General features: G+C 38.0%; 24 non-coding genes across 24 annotated transcripts; all 24 read right to left on the bottom strand.

The window, feature by feature from the left end:
- Nucleotides 1-513: 513 nt before the first annotated feature.
- TRNAK-UUU (transfer RNA lysine (anticodon UUU)) lies at nucleotides 514-586 on the bottom strand. The gene has a single exon. It is a non-coding gene; the product is annotated as a tRNA-Lys (tRNA).
- A 609-nt stretch (nucleotides 587-1195) lies between these two features.
- On the bottom strand, nucleotides 1196-1268 carry TRNAK-UUU (transfer RNA lysine (anticodon UUU)). The gene has a single exon. It is a non-coding gene; the product is annotated as a tRNA-Lys (tRNA).
- A 609-nt stretch (nucleotides 1269-1877) lies between these two features.
- On the bottom strand, nucleotides 1878-1950 carry TRNAK-UUU (transfer RNA lysine (anticodon UUU)). Its single transcript has one exon. It is a non-coding gene; the product is annotated as a tRNA-Lys (tRNA).
- Nucleotides 1951-2559: 609 nt separating this feature from the next.
- Nucleotides 2560-2632, bottom strand: TRNAK-UUU (transfer RNA lysine (anticodon UUU)). The gene has a single exon. It is a non-coding gene; the product is annotated as a tRNA-Lys (tRNA).
- Nucleotides 2633-3241: 609 nt separating this feature from the next.
- Nucleotides 3242-3314, bottom strand: TRNAK-UUU (transfer RNA lysine (anticodon UUU)). The gene has a single exon. It is a non-coding gene; the product is annotated as a tRNA-Lys (tRNA).
- A 609-nt stretch (nucleotides 3315-3923) lies between these two features.
- Nucleotides 3924-3996, bottom strand: TRNAK-UUU (transfer RNA lysine (anticodon UUU)). The gene has a single exon. It is a non-coding gene; the product is annotated as a tRNA-Lys (tRNA).
- Nucleotides 3997-4605: 609 nt separating this feature from the next.
- Nucleotides 4606-4678, bottom strand: TRNAK-UUU (transfer RNA lysine (anticodon UUU)). Its single transcript has one exon. It is a non-coding gene; the product is annotated as a tRNA-Lys (tRNA).
- A 609-nt stretch (nucleotides 4679-5287) lies between these two features.
- Nucleotides 5288-5360, bottom strand: TRNAK-UUU (transfer RNA lysine (anticodon UUU)). Its single transcript has one exon. It is a non-coding gene; the product is annotated as a tRNA-Lys (tRNA).
- Nucleotides 5361-5969: 609 nt separating this feature from the next.
- TRNAK-UUU (transfer RNA lysine (anticodon UUU)) lies at nucleotides 5970-6042 on the bottom strand. The gene has a single exon. It is a non-coding gene; the product is annotated as a tRNA-Lys (tRNA).
- A 609-nt stretch (nucleotides 6043-6651) lies between these two features.
- TRNAK-UUU (transfer RNA lysine (anticodon UUU)) lies at nucleotides 6652-6724 on the bottom strand. The gene has a single exon. It is a non-coding gene; the product is annotated as a tRNA-Lys (tRNA).
- A 610-nt stretch (nucleotides 6725-7334) lies between these two features.
- TRNAK-UUU (transfer RNA lysine (anticodon UUU)) lies at nucleotides 7335-7407 on the bottom strand. Its single transcript has one exon. It is a non-coding gene; the product is annotated as a tRNA-Lys (tRNA).
- Nucleotides 7408-8016: 609 nt separating this feature from the next.
- Nucleotides 8017-8089, bottom strand: TRNAK-UUU (transfer RNA lysine (anticodon UUU)). Its single transcript has one exon. It is a non-coding gene; the product is annotated as a tRNA-Lys (tRNA).
- A 609-nt stretch (nucleotides 8090-8698) lies between these two features.
- On the bottom strand, nucleotides 8699-8771 carry TRNAK-UUU (transfer RNA lysine (anticodon UUU)). Its single transcript has one exon. It is a non-coding gene; the product is annotated as a tRNA-Lys (tRNA).
- A 609-nt stretch (nucleotides 8772-9380) lies between these two features.
- TRNAK-UUU (transfer RNA lysine (anticodon UUU)) lies at nucleotides 9381-9453 on the bottom strand. The gene has a single exon. It is a non-coding gene; the product is annotated as a tRNA-Lys (tRNA).
- Nucleotides 9454-10062: 609 nt separating this feature from the next.
- Nucleotides 10063-10135, bottom strand: TRNAK-UUU (transfer RNA lysine (anticodon UUU)). The gene has a single exon. It is a non-coding gene; the product is annotated as a tRNA-Lys (tRNA).
- Nucleotides 10136-10744: 609 nt separating this feature from the next.
- On the bottom strand, nucleotides 10745-10817 carry TRNAK-UUU (transfer RNA lysine (anticodon UUU)). Its single transcript has one exon. It is a non-coding gene; the product is annotated as a tRNA-Lys (tRNA).
- A 609-nt stretch (nucleotides 10818-11426) lies between these two features.
- Nucleotides 11427-11499, bottom strand: TRNAK-UUU (transfer RNA lysine (anticodon UUU)). Its single transcript has one exon. It is a non-coding gene; the product is annotated as a tRNA-Lys (tRNA).
- Nucleotides 11500-12108: 609 nt separating this feature from the next.
- Nucleotides 12109-12181, bottom strand: TRNAK-UUU (transfer RNA lysine (anticodon UUU)). The gene has a single exon. It is a non-coding gene; the product is annotated as a tRNA-Lys (tRNA).
- Nucleotides 12182-12791: 610 nt separating this feature from the next.
- Nucleotides 12792-12864, bottom strand: TRNAK-UUU (transfer RNA lysine (anticodon UUU)). The gene has a single exon. It is a non-coding gene; the product is annotated as a tRNA-Lys (tRNA).
- Nucleotides 12865-13473: 609 nt separating this feature from the next.
- TRNAK-UUU (transfer RNA lysine (anticodon UUU)) lies at nucleotides 13474-13546 on the bottom strand. The gene has a single exon. It is a non-coding gene; the product is annotated as a tRNA-Lys (tRNA).
- Nucleotides 13547-14155: 609 nt separating this feature from the next.
- TRNAK-UUU (transfer RNA lysine (anticodon UUU)) lies at nucleotides 14156-14228 on the bottom strand. Its single transcript has one exon. It is a non-coding gene; the product is annotated as a tRNA-Lys (tRNA).
- A 1291-nt stretch (nucleotides 14229-15519) lies between these two features.
- TRNAK-UUU (transfer RNA lysine (anticodon UUU)) lies at nucleotides 15520-15592 on the bottom strand. Its single transcript has one exon. It is a non-coding gene; the product is annotated as a tRNA-Lys (tRNA).
- A 1291-nt stretch (nucleotides 15593-16883) lies between these two features.
- Nucleotides 16884-16956, bottom strand: TRNAK-UUU (transfer RNA lysine (anticodon UUU)). Its single transcript has one exon. It is a non-coding gene; the product is annotated as a tRNA-Lys (tRNA).
- A 1973-nt stretch (nucleotides 16957-18929) lies between these two features.
- On the bottom strand, nucleotides 18930-19002 carry TRNAK-UUU (transfer RNA lysine (anticodon UUU)). Its single transcript has one exon. It is a non-coding gene; the product is annotated as a tRNA-Lys (tRNA).
- Nucleotides 19003-19253: the final 251 nt, after the last annotated feature.

Here is a 19253-nt window from a genome sequence, read left to right as displayed (position 1 = left end):
ACTCAAAATCAAAGTCAACACTGCCAGCACAATGAGGTGTCAGGTTACATCTCTTTTTTAACTCTATGCATAGGAAAATGGGAAAGAGCAGTGTTGAGCACTCAGCCCAGTGAAAAGCTATCAGACTTGTGCAGTTACAAGCAGGTGGAGCTGCAACATCAAGCAATTGATTTAGCTTTCTCCAAAGCTGAATTCACATACGTACAGCTCAGTACTGATGTTTATTGTCTTTCATAATGTTGATGCCACATGTGCTACAGAGAAAAGTAGAACTCACTTTGGTTCTGCTTGCTTTTTATGGGAAACATATGTTCCTGCTTAATATCACTGTACAATGCCAAAATCAAGCAAAGCATCGTGCATTCAGTTTGGACATATTCAAATGTATCTTTTCCTATCTAGAAGAAAAGCAACATTTTTATTTTTTAATAACAAATGAGTGAACTAAGCATGTAACTTAACTTAAAGCACAAGCTGAAATTTAAACAAAGTGATAGGATGAAATTTAAAAGACGCCTGAACAGGGACTTGAACCCTGGACCCTCAGATTAAAAGTCTGATGCTCTACCGACTGAGCTACCCAGGCCCTCTCCAGAAAAAAGTTTGTACATTTTTTAAGATTCTCTTCCTATTCATCGATCTGTACCCTAAGATATGCTGCTTTCTTTATGTCACTGTGCAAACTCAAAATCAAAGTCAACACTGCCAGCACAATGAGGTGTCAGGTTACATCTCTTTTTTAACTCTATGCATAGGAAAATGGGAAAGAGCAGTGTTGAGCACTCAGCCCAGTGAAAAGCTATCAGACTTGTGCAGTTACAAGCAGGTGGAGCTGCAACATCAAGCAATTGATTTAGCTTTCTCCAAAGCTGAATTCACATACGTACAGCTCAGTACTGATGTTTATTGTCTTTCATAATGTTGATGCCACATGTGCTACAGAGAAAAGTAGAACTCACTGTGGTTCTGCTTGCTTTTTATGGGAAACATATGTTCCTGCTTAATATCACTGTACAATGCCAAAATCAAGCAAAGCATCGTGCATTCAGTTTGGACATATTCAAATGTATCTTTTCCTATCTAGAAGAAAAGCAACATTTTTATTTTTTAATAACAAATGAGTGAACTAAGCATGTAACTTAACTTAAAGCACAAGATGAAATTTAAACAAAGTGATAGGATGAAATTTAAAAGACGCCTGAACAGGGACTTGAACCCTGGACCCTCAGATTAAAAGTCTGATGCTCTACCGACTGAGCTACCCAGGCCCTCTCCAGAAAAAAGTTTGTACATTTTTTAAGATTCTCTTCCTATTCATCGATCTGTACCCTAAGATATGCTGCTTTCTTTATGTCACTGTGCAAACTCAAAATCAAAGTCAACACTGCCAGCACAATGAGGTGTCAGGTTACATCTCTTTTTTAACTCTATGCATAGGAAAATGGGAAAGAGCAGTGTTGAGCACTCAGCCCAGTGAAAAGCTATCAGACTTGTGCAGTTACAAGCAGGTGGAGCTGCAACATCAAGCAATTGATTTAGCTTTCTCCAAAGCTGAATTCACATACGTACAGCTCAGTACTGATGTTTATTGTCTTTCATAATGTTGATGCCACATGTGCTACAGAGAAAAGTAGAACTCACTTTGGTTCTGCTTGCTTTTTATGGGAAACATATGTTCCTGCTTAATATCACTGTACAATGCCAAAATCAAGCAAAGCATCGTGCATTCAGTTTGGACATATTCAAATGTATCTTTTCCTATCTAGAAGAAAAGCAACATTTTTATTTTTTAATAACAAATGAGTGAACTAAGCATGTAACTTAACTTAAAGCACAAGCTGAAATTTAAACAAAGTGATAGGATGAAATTTAAAAGACGCCTGAACAGGGACTTGAACCCTGGACCCTCAGATTAAAAGTCTGATGCTCTACCGACTGAGCTACCCAGGCCCTCTCCAGACAAAAGTTTGTACATTTTTTAAGATTCTCTTCCTATTCATCGATCTGTACCCTAAGATATGCTGCTTTCTTTATGTCACTGTGCAAACTCAAAATCAAAGTCAACACTGCCAGCACAATGAGGTGTCAGGTTACATCTCTTTTTTAACTCTATGCATAGGAAAATGGGAAAGAGCAGTGTTGAGCACTCAGCCCAGTGAAAAGCTATCAGACTTGTGCAGTTACAAGCAGGTGGAGCTGCAACATCAAGCAATTGATTTAGCTTTCTCCAAAGCTGAATTCACATACGTACAGCTCAGTACTGATGTTTATTGTCTTTCATAATGTTGATGCCACATGTGCTACAGAGAAAAGTAGAACTCACTGTGGTTCTGCTTGCTTTTTATGGGAAACATATGTTCCTGCTTAATATCACTGTACAATGCCAAAATCAAGCAAAGCATCGTGCATTCAGTTTGGACATATTCAAATGTATCTTTTCCTATCTAGAAGAAAAGCAACATTTTTATTTTTTAATAACAAATGAGTGAACTAAGCATGTAACTTAACTTAAAGCACAAGCTGAAATTTAAACAAAGTGATAGGATGAAATTTAAAAGACGCCTGAACAGGGACTTGAACCCTGGACCCTCAGATTAAAAGTCTGATGCTCTACCGACTGAGCTACCCAGGCCCTCTCCAGAAAAAAGTTTGTACATTTTTTAAGATTCTCTTCCTATTCATCGATCTGTACCCTAAGATATGCTGCTTTCTTTATGTCACTGTGCAAACTCAAAATCAAAGTCAACACTGCCAGCACAATGAGGTGTCAGGTTACATCTCTTTTTTAACTCTATGCATAGGAAAATGGGAAAGAGCAGTGTTGAGCACTCAGCCCAGTGAAAAGCTATCAGACTTGTGCAGTTACAAGCAGGTGGAGCTGCAACATCAAGCAATTGATTTAGCTTTCTCCAAAGCTGAATTCACATACGTACAGCTCAGTACTGATGTTTATTGTCTTTCATAATGTTGATGCCACATGTGCTACAGAGAAAAGTAGAACTCACTTTGGTTCTGCTTGCTTTTTATGGGAAACATATGTTCCTGCTTAATATCACTGTACAATGCCAAAATCAAGCAAAGCATCGTGCATTCAGTTTGGACATATTCAAATGTATCTTTTCCTATCTAGAAGAAAAGCAACATTTTTATTTTTTAATAACAAATGAGTGAACTAAGCATGTAACTTAACTTAAAGCACAAGCTGAAATTTAAACAAAGTGATAGGATGAAATTTAAAAGACGCCTGAACAGGGACTTGAACCCTGGACCCTCAGATTAAAAGTCTGATGCTCTACCGACTGAGCTACCCAGGCCCTCTCCAGAAAAAAGTTTGTACATTTTTTAAGATTCTCTTCCTATTCATCGATCTGTACCCTAAGATATGCTGCTTTCTTTATGTCACTGTGCAAACTCAAAATCAAAGTCAACACTGCCAGCACAATGAGGTGTCAGGTTACATCTCTTTTTTAACTCTATGCATAGGAAAATGGGAAAGAGCAGTGTTGAGCACTCAGCCCAGTGAAAAGCTATCAGACTTGTGCAGTTACAAGCAGGTGGAGCTGCAACATCAAGCAATTGATTTAGCTTTCTCCAAAGCTGAATTCACATACGTACAGCTCAGTACTGATGTTTATTGTCTTTCATAATGTTGATGCCACATGTGCTACAGAGAAAAGTAGAACTCACTGTGGTTCTGCTTGCTTTTTATGGGAAACATATGTTCCTGCTTAATATCACTGTACAATGCCAAAATCAAGCAAAGCATCGTGCATTCAGTTTGGACATATTCAAATGTATCTTTTCCTATCTAGAAGAAAAGCAACATTTTTATTTTTTAATAACAAATGAGTGAACTAAGCATGTAACTTAACTTAAAGCACAAGCTGAAATTTAAACAAAGTGATAGGATGAAATTTAAAAGACGCCTGAACAGGGACTTGAACCCTGGACCCTCAGATTAAAAGTCTGATGCTCTACCGACTGAGCTACCCAGGCCCTCTCCAGAAAAAAGTTTGTACATTTTTTAAGATTCTCTTCCTATTCATCGATCTGTACCCTAAGATATGCTGCTTTCTTTATGTCACTGTGCAAACTCAAAATCAAAGTCAACACTGCCAGCACAATGAGGTGTCAGGTTACATCTCTTTTTTAACTCTATGCATAGGAAAATGGGAAAGAGCAGTGTTGAGCACTCAGCCCAGTGAAAAGCTATCAGACTTGTGCAGTTACAAGCAGGTGGAGCTGCAACATCAAGCAATTGATTTAGCTTTCTCCAAAGCTGAATTCACATACGTACAGCTCAGTACTGATGTTTATTGTCTTTCATAATGTTGATGCCACATGTGCTACAGAGAAAAGTAGAACTCACTTTGGTTCTGCTTGCTTTTTATGGGAAACATATGTTCCTGCTTAATATCACTGTACAATGCCAAAATCAAGCAAAGCATCGTGCATTCAGTTTGGACATATTCAAATGTATCTTTTCCTATCTAGAAGAAAAGCAACATTTTTATTTTTTAATAACAAATGAGTGAACTAAGCATGTAACTTAACTTAAAGCACAAGCTGAAATTTAAACAAAGTGATAGGATGAAATTTAAAAGACGCCTGAACAGGGACTTGAACCCTGGACCCTCAGATTAAAAGTCTGATGCTCTACCGACTGAGCTACCCAGGCCCTCTCCAGAAAAAAGTTTGTACATTTTTTAAGATTCTCTTCCTATTCATCGATCTGTACCCTAAGATATGCTGCTTTCTTTATGTCACTGTGCAAACTCAAAATCAAAGTCAACACTGCCAGCACAATGAGGTGTCAGGTTACATCTCTTTTTTAACTCTATGCATAGGAAAATGGGAAAGAGCAGTGTTGAGCACTCAGCCCAGTGAAAAGCTATCAGACTTGTGCAGTTACAAGCAGGTGGAGCTGCAACATCAAGCAATTGATTTAGCTTTCTCCAAAGCTGAATTCACATACGTACAGCTCAGTACTGATGTTTATTGTCTTTCATAATGTTGATGCCACATGTGCTACAGAGAAAAGTAGAACTCACTGTGGTTCTGCTTGCTTTTTATGGGAAACATATGTTCCTGCTTAATATCACTGTACAATGCCAAAATCAAGCAAAGCATCGTGCATTCAGTTTGGACATATTCAAATGTATCTTTTCCTATCTAGAAGAAAAGCAACATTTTTATTTTTTAATAACAAATGAGTGAACTAAGCATGTAACTTAACTTAAAGCACAAGCTGAAATTTAAACAAAGTGATAGGATGAAATTTAAAAGACGCCTGAACAGGGACTTGAACCCTGGACCCTCAGATTAAAAGTCTGATGCTCTACCGACTGAGCTACCCAGGCCCTCTCCAGAAAAAAGTTTGTACATTTTTTAAGATTCTCTTCCTATTCATCGATCTGTACCCTAAGATATGCTGCTTTCTTTATGTCACTGTGCAAACTCAAAATCAAAGTCAACACTGCCAGCACAATGAGGTGTCAGGTTACATCTCTTTTTTAACTCTATGCATAGGAAAATGGGAAAGAGCAGTGTTGAGCACTCAGCCCAGTGAAAAGCTATCAGACTTGTGCAGTTACAAGCAGGTGGAGCTGCAACATCAAGCAATTGATTTAGCTTTCTCCAAAGCTGAATTCACATACGTACAGCTCAGTACTGATGTTTATTGTCTTTCATAATGTTGATGCCACATGTGCTACAGAGAAAAGTAGAACTCACTTTGGTTCTGCTTGCTTTTTATGGGAAACATATGTTCCTGCTTAATATCACTGTACAATGCCAAAATCAAGCAAAGCATCGTGCATTCAGTTTGGACATATTCAAATGTATCTTTTCCTATCTAGAAGAAAAGCAACATTTTTGTTTTTTAATAACAAATGAGTGAACTAAGCATGTAACTTAACTTAAAGCACAAGCTGAAATTTAAACAAAGTGATAGGATGAAATTTAAAAGACGCCTGAACAGGGACTTGAACCCTGGACCCTCAGATTAAAAGTCTGATGCTCTACCGACTGAGCTACCCAGGCCCTCTCCAGAAAAAAGTTTGTACATTTTTTAAGATTCTCTTCCTATTCATCGATCTGTACCCTAAGATATGCTGCTTTCTTTATGTCACTGTGCAAACTCAAAATCAAAGTCAACACTGCCAGCACAATGAGGTGTCAGGTTACATCTCTTTTTTAACTCTATGCATAGGAAAATGGGAAAGAGCAGTGTTGAGCACTCAGCCCAGTGAAAAGCTATCAGACTTGTGCAGTTACAAGCAGGTGGAGCTGCAACATCAAGCAATTGATTTAGCTTTCTCCAAAGCTGAATTCACATACGTACAGCTCAGTACTGATGTTTATTGTCTTTCATAATGTTGATGCCACATGTGCTACAGAGAAAAGTAGAACTCACTGTGGTTCTGCTTGCTTTTTATGGGAAACATATGTTCCTGCTTAATATCACTGTACAATGCCAAAATCAAGCAAAGCATCGTGCATTCAGTTTGGACATATTCAAATGTATCTTTTCCTATCTAGAAGAAAAGCAACATTTTTATTTTTTAATAACAAATGAGTGAACTAAGCATGTAACTTAACTTAAAGCACAAGCTGAAATTTAAACAAAGTGATAGGATGAAATTTAAAAGACGCCTGAACAGGGACTTGAACCCTGGACCCTCAGATTAAAAGTCTGATGCTCTACCGACTGAGCTACCCAGGCCCTCTCCAGAAAAAAGTTTGTACATTTTTTAAGATTCTCTTCCTATTCATCGATCTGTACCCTAAGATATGCTGCTTTCTTTATGTCACTGTGCAAACTCAAAATCAAAGTCAACACTGCCAGCACAATGAGGTGTCAGGTTACATCTCTTTTTTAACTCTATGCATAGGAAAATGGGAAAGAGCAGTGTTGAGCACTCAGCCCAGTGAAAAGCTATCAGACTTGTGCAGTTACAAGCAGGTGGAGCTGCAACATCAAGCAATTGATTTAGCTTTCTCCAAAGCTGAATTCACATACGTACAGCTCAGTACTGATGTTTATTGTCTTTCATAATGTTGATGCCACATGTGCTACAGAGAAAAGTAGAACTCACTTTGGTTCTGCTTGCTTTTTATGGGAAACATATGTTCCTGCTTAATATCACTGTACAATGCCAAAATCAAGCAAAGCATCGTGCATTCAGTTTGGACATATTCAAATGTATCTTTTCCTATCTAGAAGAAAAGCAACATTTTTATTTTTTAATAACAAATGAGTGAACTAAGCATGTAACTTAACTTAAAGCACAAGCTGAAATTTAAACAAAGTGATAGGATGAAATTTTAAAATACGCCTGAACAGGGACTTGAACCCTGGACCCTCAGATTAAAAGTCTGATGCTCTACCGACTGAGCTACCCAGGCCCTCTGCAGAAAAAAGTTTGTACATTTTTTAAGATTCTCTTCCTATTCATCGATCTGTACCCTAAGATATGCTGCTTTCTTTATGTCACTGTGCAAACTCAAAATCAAAGTCAACACTGCCAGCACAATGAGGTGTCAGGTTACATCTCTTTTTTAACTCTATGCATAGGAAAATGGGAAAGAGCAGTGTTGAGCACTCAGCCCAGTGAAAAGCTATCAGACTTGTGCAGTTACAAGCAGGTGGAGCTGCAACATCAAGCAATTGATTTAGCTTTCTCCAAAGCTGAATTCACATACGTACAGCTCAGTACTGATGTTTATTGTCTTTCATAATGTTGATGCCACATGTGCTACAGAGAAAAGTAGAACTCACTTTGGTTCTGCTTGCTTTTTATGGGAAACATATGTTCCTGCTTAATATCACTGTACAATGCCAAAATCAAGCAAAGCATCGTGCATTCAGTTTGGACATATTCAAATGTATCTTTTCCTATCTAGAAGAAAAGCAACATTTTTATTTTTTAATAACAAATGAGTGAACTAAGCATGTAACTTAACTTAAAGCACAAGCTGAAATTTAAACAAAGTGATAGGATGAAATTTAAAAGACGCCTGAACAGGGACTTGAACCCTGGACCCTCAGATTAAAAGTCTGATGCTCTACCGACTGAGCTACCCAGGCCCTCTCCAGAAAAAAGTTTGTACATTTTTTAAGATTCTCTTCCTATTCATCGATCTGTACCCTAAGATATGCTGCTTTCTTTATGTCACTGTGCAAACTCAAAATCAAAGTCAACACTGCCAGCACAATGAGGTGTCAGGTTACATCTCTTTTTTAACTCTATGCATAGGAAAATGGGAAAGAGCAGTGTTGAGCACTCAGCCCAGTGAAAAGCTATCAGACTTGTGCAGTTACAAGCAGGTGGAGCTGCAACATCAAGCAATTGATTTAGCTTTCTCCAAAGCTGAATTCACATACGTACAGCTCAGTACTGATGTTTATTGTCTTTCATAATGTTGATGCCACATGTGCTACAGAGAAAAGTAGAACTCACTGTGGTTCTGCTTGCTTTTTATGGGAAACATATGTTCCTGCTTAATATCACTGTACAATGCCAAAATCAAGCAAAGCATCGTGCATTCAGTTTGGACATATTCAAATGTATCTTTTCCTATCTAGAAGAAAAGCAACATTTTTATTTTTTAATAACAAATGAGTGAACTAAGCATGTAACTTAACTTAAAGCACAAGCTGAAATTTAAACAAAGTGATAGGATGAAATTTAAAAGACGCCTGAACAGGGACTTGAACCCTGGACCCTCAGATTAAAAGTCTGATGCTCTACCGACTGAGCTACCCAGGCCCTCTCCAGAAAAAAGTTTGTACATTTTTTAAGATTCTCTTCCTATTCATCGATCTGTACCCTAAGATATGCTGCTTTCTTTATGTCACTGTGCAAACTCAAAATCAAAGTCAACACTGCCAGCACAATGAGGTGTCAGGTTACATCTCTTTTTTAACTCTATGCATAGGAAAATGGGAAAGAGCAGTGTTGAGCACTCAGCCCAGTGAAAAGCTATCAGACTTGTGCAGTTACAAGCAGGTGGAGCTGCAACATCAAGCAATTGATTTAGCTTTCTCCAAAGCTGAATTCACATACGTACAGCTCAGTACTGATGTTTATTGTCTTTCATAATGTTGATGCCACATGTGCTACAGAGAAAAGTAGAACTCACTTTGGTTCTGCTTGCTTTTTATGGGAAACATATGTTCCTGCTTAATATCACTGTACAATGCCAAAATCAAGCAAAGCATCGTGCATTCAGTTTGGACATATTCAAATGTATCTTTTCCTATCTAGAAGAAAAGCAACATTTTTATTTTTTAATAACAAATGAGTGAACTAAGCATGTAACTTAACTTAAAGCACAAGCTGAAATTTAAACAAAGTGATAGGATGAAATTTAAAAGACGCCTGAACAGGGACTTGAACCCTGGACCCTCAGATTAAAAGTCTGATGCTCTACCGACTGAGCTACCCAGGCCCTCTGCAGAAAAAAGTTTGTACATTTTTTAAGATTCTCTTCCTATTCATCGATCTGTACCCTAAGATATGCTGCTTTCTTTATGTCACTGTGCAAACTCAAAATCAAAGTCAACACTGCCAGCACAATGAGGTGTCAGGTTACATCTCTTTTTTAACTCTATGCATAGGAAAATGGGAAAGAGCAGTGTTGAGCACTCAGCCCAGTGAAAAGCTATCAGACTTGTGCAGTTACAAGCAGGTGGAGCTGCAACATCAAGCAATTGATTTAGCTTTCTCCAAAGCTGAATTCACATACGTACAGCTCAGTACTGATGTTTATTGTCTTTCATAATGTTGATGCCACATGTGCTACAGAGAAAAGTAGAACTCACTTTGGTTCTGCTTGCTTTTTATGGGAAACATATGTTCCTGCTTAATATCACTGTACAATGCCAAAATCAAGCAAAGCATCGTGCATTCAGTTTGGACATATTCAAATGTATCTTTTCCTATCTAGAAGAAAAGCAACATTTTTATTTTTTAATAACAAATGAGTGAACTAAGCATGTAACTTAACTTAAAGCACAAGCTGAAATTTAAACAAAGTGATAGGATGAAATTTAAAAGACGCCTGAACAGGGACTTGAACCCTGGACCCTCAGATTAAAAGTCTGATGCTCTACCGACTGAGCTACCCAGGCCCTCTCCAGAAAAAAGTTTGTACATTTTTTAAGATTCTCTTCCTATTCATCGATCTGTACCCTAAGATATGCTGCTTTCTTTATGTCACTGTGCAAACTCAAAATCAAAGTCAACACTGCCAGCACAATGAGGTGTCAGGTTACATCTCTTTTTTAACTCTATGCATAGGAAAATGGGAAAGAGCAGTGTTGAGCACTCAGCCCAGTGAAAAGCTATCAGACTTGTGCAGTTACAAGCAGGTGGAGCTGCAACATCAAGCAATTGATTTAGCTTTCTCCAAAGCTGAATTCACATACGTACAGCTCAGTACTGATGTTTATTGTCTTTCATAATGTTGATGCCACATGTGCTACAGAGAAAAGTAGAACTCACTGTGGTTCTGCTTGCTTTTTATGGGAAACATATGTTCCTGCTTAATATCACTGTACAATGCCAAAATCAAGCAAAGCATCGTGCATTCAGTTTGGACATATTCAAATGTATCTTTTCCTATCTAGAAGAAAAGCAACATTTTTATTTTTTAATAACAAATGAGTGAACTAAGCATGTAACTTAACTTAAAGCACAAGCTGAAATTTAAACAAAGTGATAGGATGAAATTTAAAAGACGCCTGAACAGGGACTTGAACCCTGGACCCTCAGATTAAAAGTCTGATGCTCTACCGACTGAGCTACCCAGGCCCTCTCCAGAAAAAAGTTTGTACATTTTTTAAGATTCTCTTCCTATTCATCGATCTGTACCCTAAGATATGCTGCTTTCTTTATGTCACTGTGCAAACTCAAAATCAAAGTCAACACTGCCAGCACAATGAGGTGTCAGGTTACATCTCTTTTTTAACTCTATGCATAGGAAAATGGGAAAGAGCAGTGTTGAGCACTCAGCCCAGTGAAAAGCTATCAGACTTGTGCAGTTACAAGCAGGTGGAGCTGCAACATCAAGCAATTGATTTAGCTTTCTCCAAAGCTGAATTCACATACGTACAGCTCAGTACTGATGTTTATTGTCTTTCATAATGTTGATGCCACATGTGCTACAGAGAAAAGTAGAACTCACTTTGGTTCTGCTTGCTTTTTATGGGAAACATATGTTCCTGCTTAATATCACTGTACAATGCCAAAATCAAGCAAAGCATCGTGCATTCAGTTTGGACATATTCAAATGTATCTTTTCCTATCTAGAAGAAAAGCAACATTTTTATTTTTTAATAACAAATGAGTGAACTAAGCATGTAACTTAACTTAAAGCACAAGCTGAAATTTAAACAAAGTGATAGGATGAAATTTAAAAGACGCCTGAACAGGGACTTGAACCCTGGACCCTCAGATTAAAAGTCTGATGCTCTACCGACTGAGCTACCCAGGCCCTCTGCAGAAAAAAGTTTGTACATTTTTTAAGATTCTCTTCCTATTCATCGATCTGTACCCTAAGATATGCTGCTTTCTTTATGTCACTGTGCAAACTCAAAATCAAAGTCAACACTGCCAGCACAATGAGGTGTCAGGTTACATCTCTTTTTTAACTCTATGCATAGGAAAATGGGAAAGAGCAGTGTTGAGCACTCAGCCCAGTGAAAAGCTATCAGACTTGTGCAGTTACAAGCAGGTGGAGCTGCAACATCAAGCAATTGATTTAGCTTTCTCCAAAGCTGAATTCACATACGTACAGCTCAGTACTGATGTTTATTGTCTTTCATAATGTTGATGCCACATGTGCTACAGAGAAAAGTAGAACTCACTGTGGTTCTGCTTGCTTTTTATGGGAAACATATGTTCCTGCTTAATATCACTGTACAATGCCAAAATCAAGCAAAGCATCGTGCATTCAGTTTGGACATATTCAAATGTATCTTTTCCTATCTAGAAGAAAAGCAACATTTTTATTTTTTAATAACAAATGAGTGAACTAAGCATGTAACTTAACTTAAAGCACAAGCTGAAATTTAAACAAAGTGATAGGATGAAATTTAAAAGACGCCTGAACAGGGACTTGAACCCTGGACCCTCAGATTAAAAGTCTGATGCTCTACCGACTGAGCTACCCAGGCCCTCACCAGAAAAAAGTTTGTACATTTTTTAAGATTCTCTTCCTATTCATCGATCTGTACCCTAAGATATGCTGCTTTCTTTATGTCACTGTGCAAACTCAAAATCAAAGTCAACACTGCCAGCACAATGAGGTGTCAGGTTACATCTCTTTTTTAACTCTATGCATAGGAAAATGGGAAAGAGCAGTGTTGAGCACTCAGCCCAGTGAAAAGCTATCAGACTTGTGCAGTTACAAGCAGGTGGAGCTGCAACATCAAGCAATTGATTTAGCTTTCTCCAAAGCTGAATTCACATACGTACAGCTCAGTACTGATGTTTATTGTCTTTCATAATGTTGATGCCACATGTGCTACAGAGAAAAGTAGAACTCACTTTGGTTCTGCTTGCTTTTTATGGGAAACATATGTTCCTGCTTAATATCACTGTACAATGCCAAAATCAAGCAAAGCATCGTGCATTCAGTTTGGACATATTCAAATGTATCTTTTCCTATCTAGAAGAAAAGCAACATTTTTATTTTTTAATAACAAATGAGTGAACTAAGCATGTAACTTAACTTAAAGCACAAGCTGAAATTTAAACAAAGTGATAGGATGAAATTTTAAAATACGCCTGAACAGGGACTTGAACCCTGGACCCTCAGATTAAAAGTCTGATGCTCTACCGACTGAGCTACCCAGGCCCTCTGCAGAAAAAAGTTTGTACATTTTTTAAGATTCTCTTCCTATTCATCGATCTGTACCCTAAGATATGCTGCTTTCTTTATGTCACTGTGCAAACTCAAAATCAAAGTCAACACTGCCAGCACAATGAGGTGTCAGGTTACATCTCTTTTTTAACTCTATGCATAGGAAAATGGGAAAGAGCAGTGTTGAGCACTCAGCCCAGTGAAAAGCTATCAGACTTGTGCAGTTACAAGCAGGTGGAGCTGCAACATCAAGCAATTGATTTAGCTTTCTCCAAAGCTGAATTCACATACGTACAGCTCAGTACTGATGTTTATTGTCTTTCATAATGTTGATGCCACATGTGCTACAGAGAAAAGTAGAACTCACTTTGGTTCTGCTTGCTTTTTATGGGAAACATATGTTCCTGCTTAATATCACTGTACAATGCCAAAATCAAGCAAAGCATCGTGCATTCAGTTTGGACATATTCAAATGTATCTTTTCCTATCTAGAAGAAAAGCAACATTTTTATTTTTTAATAACAAATGAGTGAACTAAGCATGTAACTTAACTTAAAGCACAAGCTGAAATTTAAACAAAGTGATAGGATGAAATTTAAAAGACGCCTGAACAGGGACTTGAACCCTGGACCCTCAGATTAAAAGTCTGATGCTCTACCGACTGAGCTACCCAGGCCCTCTCCAGAAAAAAGTTTGTACATTTTTTAAGATTCTCTTCCTATTCATCGATCTGTACCCTAAGATATGCTGCTTTCTTTATGTCACTGTGCAAACTCAAAATCAAAGTCAACACTGCCAGCACAATGAGGTGTCAGGTTACATCTCTTTTTTAACTCTATGCATAGGAAAATGGGAAAGAGCAGTGTTGAGCACTCAGCCCAGTGAAAAGCTATCAGACTTGTGCAGTTACAAGCAGGTGGAGCTGCAACATCAAGCAATTGATTTAGCTTTCTCCAAAGCTGAATTCACATACGTACAGCTCAGTACTGATGTTTATTGTCTTTCATAATGTTGATGCCACATGTGCTACAGAGAAAAGTAGAACTCACTGTGGTTCTGCTTGCTTTTTATGGGAAACATATGTTCCTGCTTAATATCACTGTACAATGCCAAAATCAAGCAAAGCATCGTGCATTCAGTTTGGACATATTCAAATGTATCTTTTCCTATCTAGAAGAAAAGCAACATTTTTATTTTTTAATAACAAATGAGTGAACTAAGCATGTAACTTAACTTAAAGCACAAGCTGAAATTTAAACAAAGTGATAGGATGAAATTTAAAAGACGCCTGAACAGGGACTTGAACCCTGGACCCTCAGATTAAAAGTCTGATGCTCTACCGACTGAGCTACCCAGGCCCTCTCCAGAAAAAAGTTTGTACATTTTTTAAGATTCTCTTCCTATTCATCGATCTGTACCCTAAGATATGCTGCTTTCTTTATGTCACTGTGCAAACTCAAAATCAAAGTCAACACTGCCAGCACAATGAGGTGACAGGTTACATCTCTTTTTTAACTCTATGCATAGGAAAATGGGAAAGAGCAGTGTTGAGCACTCAGCCCAGTGAAAAGCTATCAGACTTGTGCAGTTACAAGCAGGTGGAGCTGCAACATCAAGCAATCGATTTAGCTTTCTCCAAAGCTGAATTCACATACGTACAGCTCAGTACTGATGTTTATTGTCTTTCATAATGTTGATGCCACATGTGCTACAGAGAAAAGTAGAACTCACTGTGGTTCTGCTTGCTTTTTATGGGAAACATATGTTCCTGCTTAATATCACTGTACAATGCCAAAATCAAGCAAAGCATCGTGCATTCAGTTTGGACATATTCAAATGTATCTTTTCCTATCTAGAAGAAAAGCAACATTTTTATTTTTTAATAACAAATGAGTGAACTAAGCATGTAACTTAACTTAAAGCACAAGCTGAAATTTAAACAAAGTGATAGGATGAAATTTAAAAGACGCCCGAACAGGGACTTGAACCCTGGACCCTCAGATTAAAAGTCTGATGCTCTACCGACTGAGCTACCCAGGCCCTCTCCAGAAAAAAGTTTGTACATTTTTTAAGATTCTCTTCCTATTCATCGATCTGTACCCTAAGATATGCTGCTTTCTTTATGTCACTGTGCAAACTCAAAATCAAAGTCAACACTGCCAGCACAATGAGGTGTCAGGTTACATCTCTTTTTTAACTCTATGCATAGGAAAATGGGAAAGAGCAGTGTTGAGCACTCAGCCCAGTGAAAAGCTATCAGACTTGTGCAGTTACAAGCAGGTGGAGCTGCAACATCAAGCAATTGATTTAGCTTTCTCCAAAGCTGAATTCACATACGTACAGCTCAGTACTGATGTTTATTGTCTTTCATAATGTTGATGCCACATGTGCTACAGAGAAAAGTAGAACTCACTGTGGTTCTGCTTGCTTTTTATGGGAAACATATGTTCCTGCTTAATATCACTGTACAATGCCAAAATCAAGCAAAGCATCGTGCATTCAGTTTGGACATATTCAAATGTATCTTTTCCTATCTAGAAGAAAAGCAACATTTTTATTTTTTAATAACAAATGAGTGAACTAAGCATGTAACTTAACTTAAAGCACAAGCTGAAATTTAAACAAAGTGATAGGATGAAATTTAAAAGACGCCTGAACAGGGACTTGAACCCTGGACCCTCAGATTAAAAGTCTGATGCTCTACCGACTGAGCTACCCAGGCCCTCTCCAGAAAAAAGTTTGTACATTTTTTAAGATTCTCTTCCTATTCATCGATCTGTACCCTAAGATATGCTGCTTTCTTTATGTCACTGTGCAAACTCAAAATCAAAGTCAACACTGCCAGCACAATGAGGTGACAGGTTACATCTCTTTTTTAACTCTATGCATAGGAAAATGGGAAAGAGCAGTGTTGAGCACTCAGCCCAGTGAAAAGCTATCAGACTTGTGCAGTTACAAGCAGGTGGAGCTGCAACATCAAGCAATCGATTTAGCTTTCTCCAAAGCTGAATTCACATACGTACAGCTCAGTACTGATGTTTATTGTCTTTCATAATGTTGATGCCACATGTGCTACAGAGAAAAGTAGAACTCACTGTGGTTCTGCTTGCTTTTTATGGGAAACATATGTTCCTGCTTAATATCACTGTACAATGCCAAAATCAAGCAAAGCATCGTGCATTCAGTTTGGACATATTCAAATGTATCTTTTCCTATCTAGAAGAAAAGCAACATTTTTATTTTTTAATAACAAATGAGTGAACTAAGCATGTAACTTAACTTAAAGCACAAGCTGAAATTTAAACAAAGTGATAGGATGAAATTTAAAAGACGCCCGAACAGGGACTTGAACCCTGGACCCTCAGATTAAAAGTCTGATGCTCTACCGACTGAGCTACCCAGGCCCTCTCCAGAAAAAAGTTTGTACATTTTTTAAGATTCTCTTCCTATTCATCGATCTGTACCCTAAGATATGCTGCTTTCTTTATGTCACTGTGCAAACTCAAAATCAAAGTCAACACTGCCAGCACAATGAGGTGTCAGGTTACATCTCTTTTTTAACTCTATGCATAGGAAAATGGGAAAGAGCAGTGTTGAGCACTCAGCCCAGTGAAAAGCTATCAGACTTGTGCAGTTACAAGCAGGTGGAGCTGCAACATCAAGCAATCGATTTAGCTTTCTCCAAAGCTGAATTCACATACGTACAGCTCAGTACTGATGTTTATTGTCTTTCATAATGTTGATGCCACATGTGCTACAGAGAAAAGTAGAACTCACTGTGGTTCTGCTTGCTTTTTATGGGAAACATATGTTCCTGCTTAATATCACTGTACAATGCCAAAATCAAGCAAAGCATCGTGCATTCAGTTTGGACATATTCAAATGTATCTTTTCCTATCTAGAAGAAAAGCAACATTTTTATTTTTTAATAACAAATGAGTGAACTAAGCATGTAACTTAACTTAAAGCACAAGCTGAAATTTAAACAAAGTGATAGGATGAAATTTAAAAGACGCCTGAACAGGGACTTGAACCCTGGACCCTCAGATTAAAAGTCTGATGCTCTACCGACTGAGCTACCCAGGCCCTCTCCAGAAAAAAGTTTGTACATTTTTTAAGATTCTCTTCCTATTCATCGATCTGTACCCTAAGATATGCTGCTTTCTTTATGTCACTGTGCAAACTCAAAATCAAAGTCAACACTGCCAGCACAATGAGGTGACAGGTTACATCTCTTTTTTAACTCTATGCATAGGAAAATGGGAAAGAGCAGTGTTGAGCACTCAGCCCAGTGAAAAGCTATCAGACTTGTGCAGTTACAAGCAGGTGGAGCTGCAACATCAAGCAATCGATTTAGCTTTCTCCAAAGCTGAATTCACATACGTACAGCTCAGTACTGATGTTTATTGTCTTTCATAATGTTGATGCCACATGTGCTACAGAGAAAAGTAGAACTCACTGTGGTTCTGCTTGCTTTTTATGGGAAACATATGTTCCTGCTTAATATCACTGTACAATGCCAAAATCAAGCAAAGCATCGTGCATTCAGTTTGGACATATTCAAATGTATCTTTTCCTATCTAGAAGAAAAGCAACATTTTTATTTTTTAATAACAAATGAGTGAACTAAGCATGTAACTTAACTTAAAGCACAAGCTGAAATTTAAACAAAGTGATAGGATGAAATTTAAAAGACGCCCGAACAGGGACTTGAACCCTGGACCCTCAGATTAAAAGTCTGATGCTCTACCGACTGAGCTACCCAGGCCCTCTCCAGAAAAAAGTTTGTACATTTTTTAAGATTCTCTTCCTATTCATCGATCTGTACCCTAAGATATGCTGCTTTCTTTATGTCACTGTGCAAACTCAAAATCAAAGTCAACACTGCCAGCACAATGAGGTGTCAGGTTACATCTCTTTTTTAACTCTATGCATAGGAAAATGGGAAAGAGCAGTGTTGAGCACTCAGCCCAGTGAAAAGCTATCAGACTTGTGCAGTTACAAGCAGGTGGAGCTGCAACATCAAGCAATCGATTTAGCTTTCTCCAAAGCTGAATTCACATACGTACAGCTCAGTACTGATGTTTATTGTCTTTCATAATGTTGATGCCACATGTGCTACAGAGAAAAGTAGAACTCACTGTGGTTCTGCTTGCTTTTTATGGGAAACATATGTTCCTGCTTAATATCACTGTACAATGCCAAAATCAAGCAAAGCATCGTGCATTCAGTTTGGACATATTCAAATGTATCTTTTCCTATCTAGAAGAAAAGCAACATTTTTATTTTTTAATAACAAATGAGTGAACTAAGCATGTAACTTAACTTAAAGCACAAGCTGAAATTTAAACAAAGTGATAGGATGAAATTTAAAAGACGCTTGAACAGGGACTTGAACCCTGGACCCTCAGATTAAAAGTCTGATGCTCTACCGACTGAGCTACCCAGGCCCTCTCCAGAAAAAAGTTTGTACATTTTTTAAGATTCTCTTCCTATTCATCGATCTGTACCCTAAGATATGCTGCTTTCTTTATGTCACTGTGCAAACTCAAAATCAAAGTCAACACTGCCAGCACAATGAGGTGTCAGGTTACATCTCTTTTTTAACTCTATGCATAGGAAAATGGGAAAGAGCAGTGTTGAGCACTCAGCCCAGTGAAAAGCTATCAGACTTGTGCAGTTACAAGCAGGTGGAGCTGCAACATCAAGCAATTGATTTAGCTTTCTCCAAAGCTGAATTCACATACGTACAGCTCAGTACTGATGTTTATTGTCTTTCATAATGTTGATGCCACATGTGCTACAGAGAAAAGTAGAACTCACTTTGGTTCTGCTTGCTTTTTATGGGAAACATATGTTCCTGCTTAATATCACTGTACAATGCCAAAATCAAGCAAAGCATCGTGCATTCAGTTTGGACATATTCAAATGTATCTTTTCCTATCTAGAAGAAAAGCAACATTTTTATTTTTTAATAACAAATGAGTGAACTAAGCATGTAACTTAACTTAAAGCACAAGCTGAAATTTAAACAAAGTGATAGGATGAAATTTAAAAGACGCCTGAACAGGGACTTGAACCCTGGACCCTCAGATTAAAAGTCTGATGCTCTACCGACTGAGCTACCCAGGCCCTCTCCAGAAAAAAGCTTGTACATTTTTTAAGATTCTCTTCCTATTCATCGATCTGTACCCTAAGATATGCTGCTTTCTTTATGTCACTGTGCAAACTCAAAATCAAAGTCAACACTGCCAGCACAATGAGGTGTCAGGTTACATCTCTTTTTTAACTCTATGCATAGGAAAATGGGAAAGAGCAGTGTTGAGCACTCAGCCCAGTGAAAAGCTATCAGACTTGTGCAGTTACAAGCAGGTGGAGCTGCA

The sequence above is a fragment of the Ranitomeya variabilis genome, chromosome 1, assembly GCF_051348905.1.
Source record: "Ranitomeya variabilis isolate aRanVar5 chromosome 1, aRanVar5.hap1, whole genome shotgun sequence".
In the NCBI taxonomy this organism is placed as follows: domain Eukaryota; kingdom Metazoa; phylum Chordata; class Amphibia; order Anura; family Dendrobatidae; genus Ranitomeya; species Ranitomeya variabilis.
This window is presented reverse-complemented; position numbering and strand designations above follow the sequence as displayed.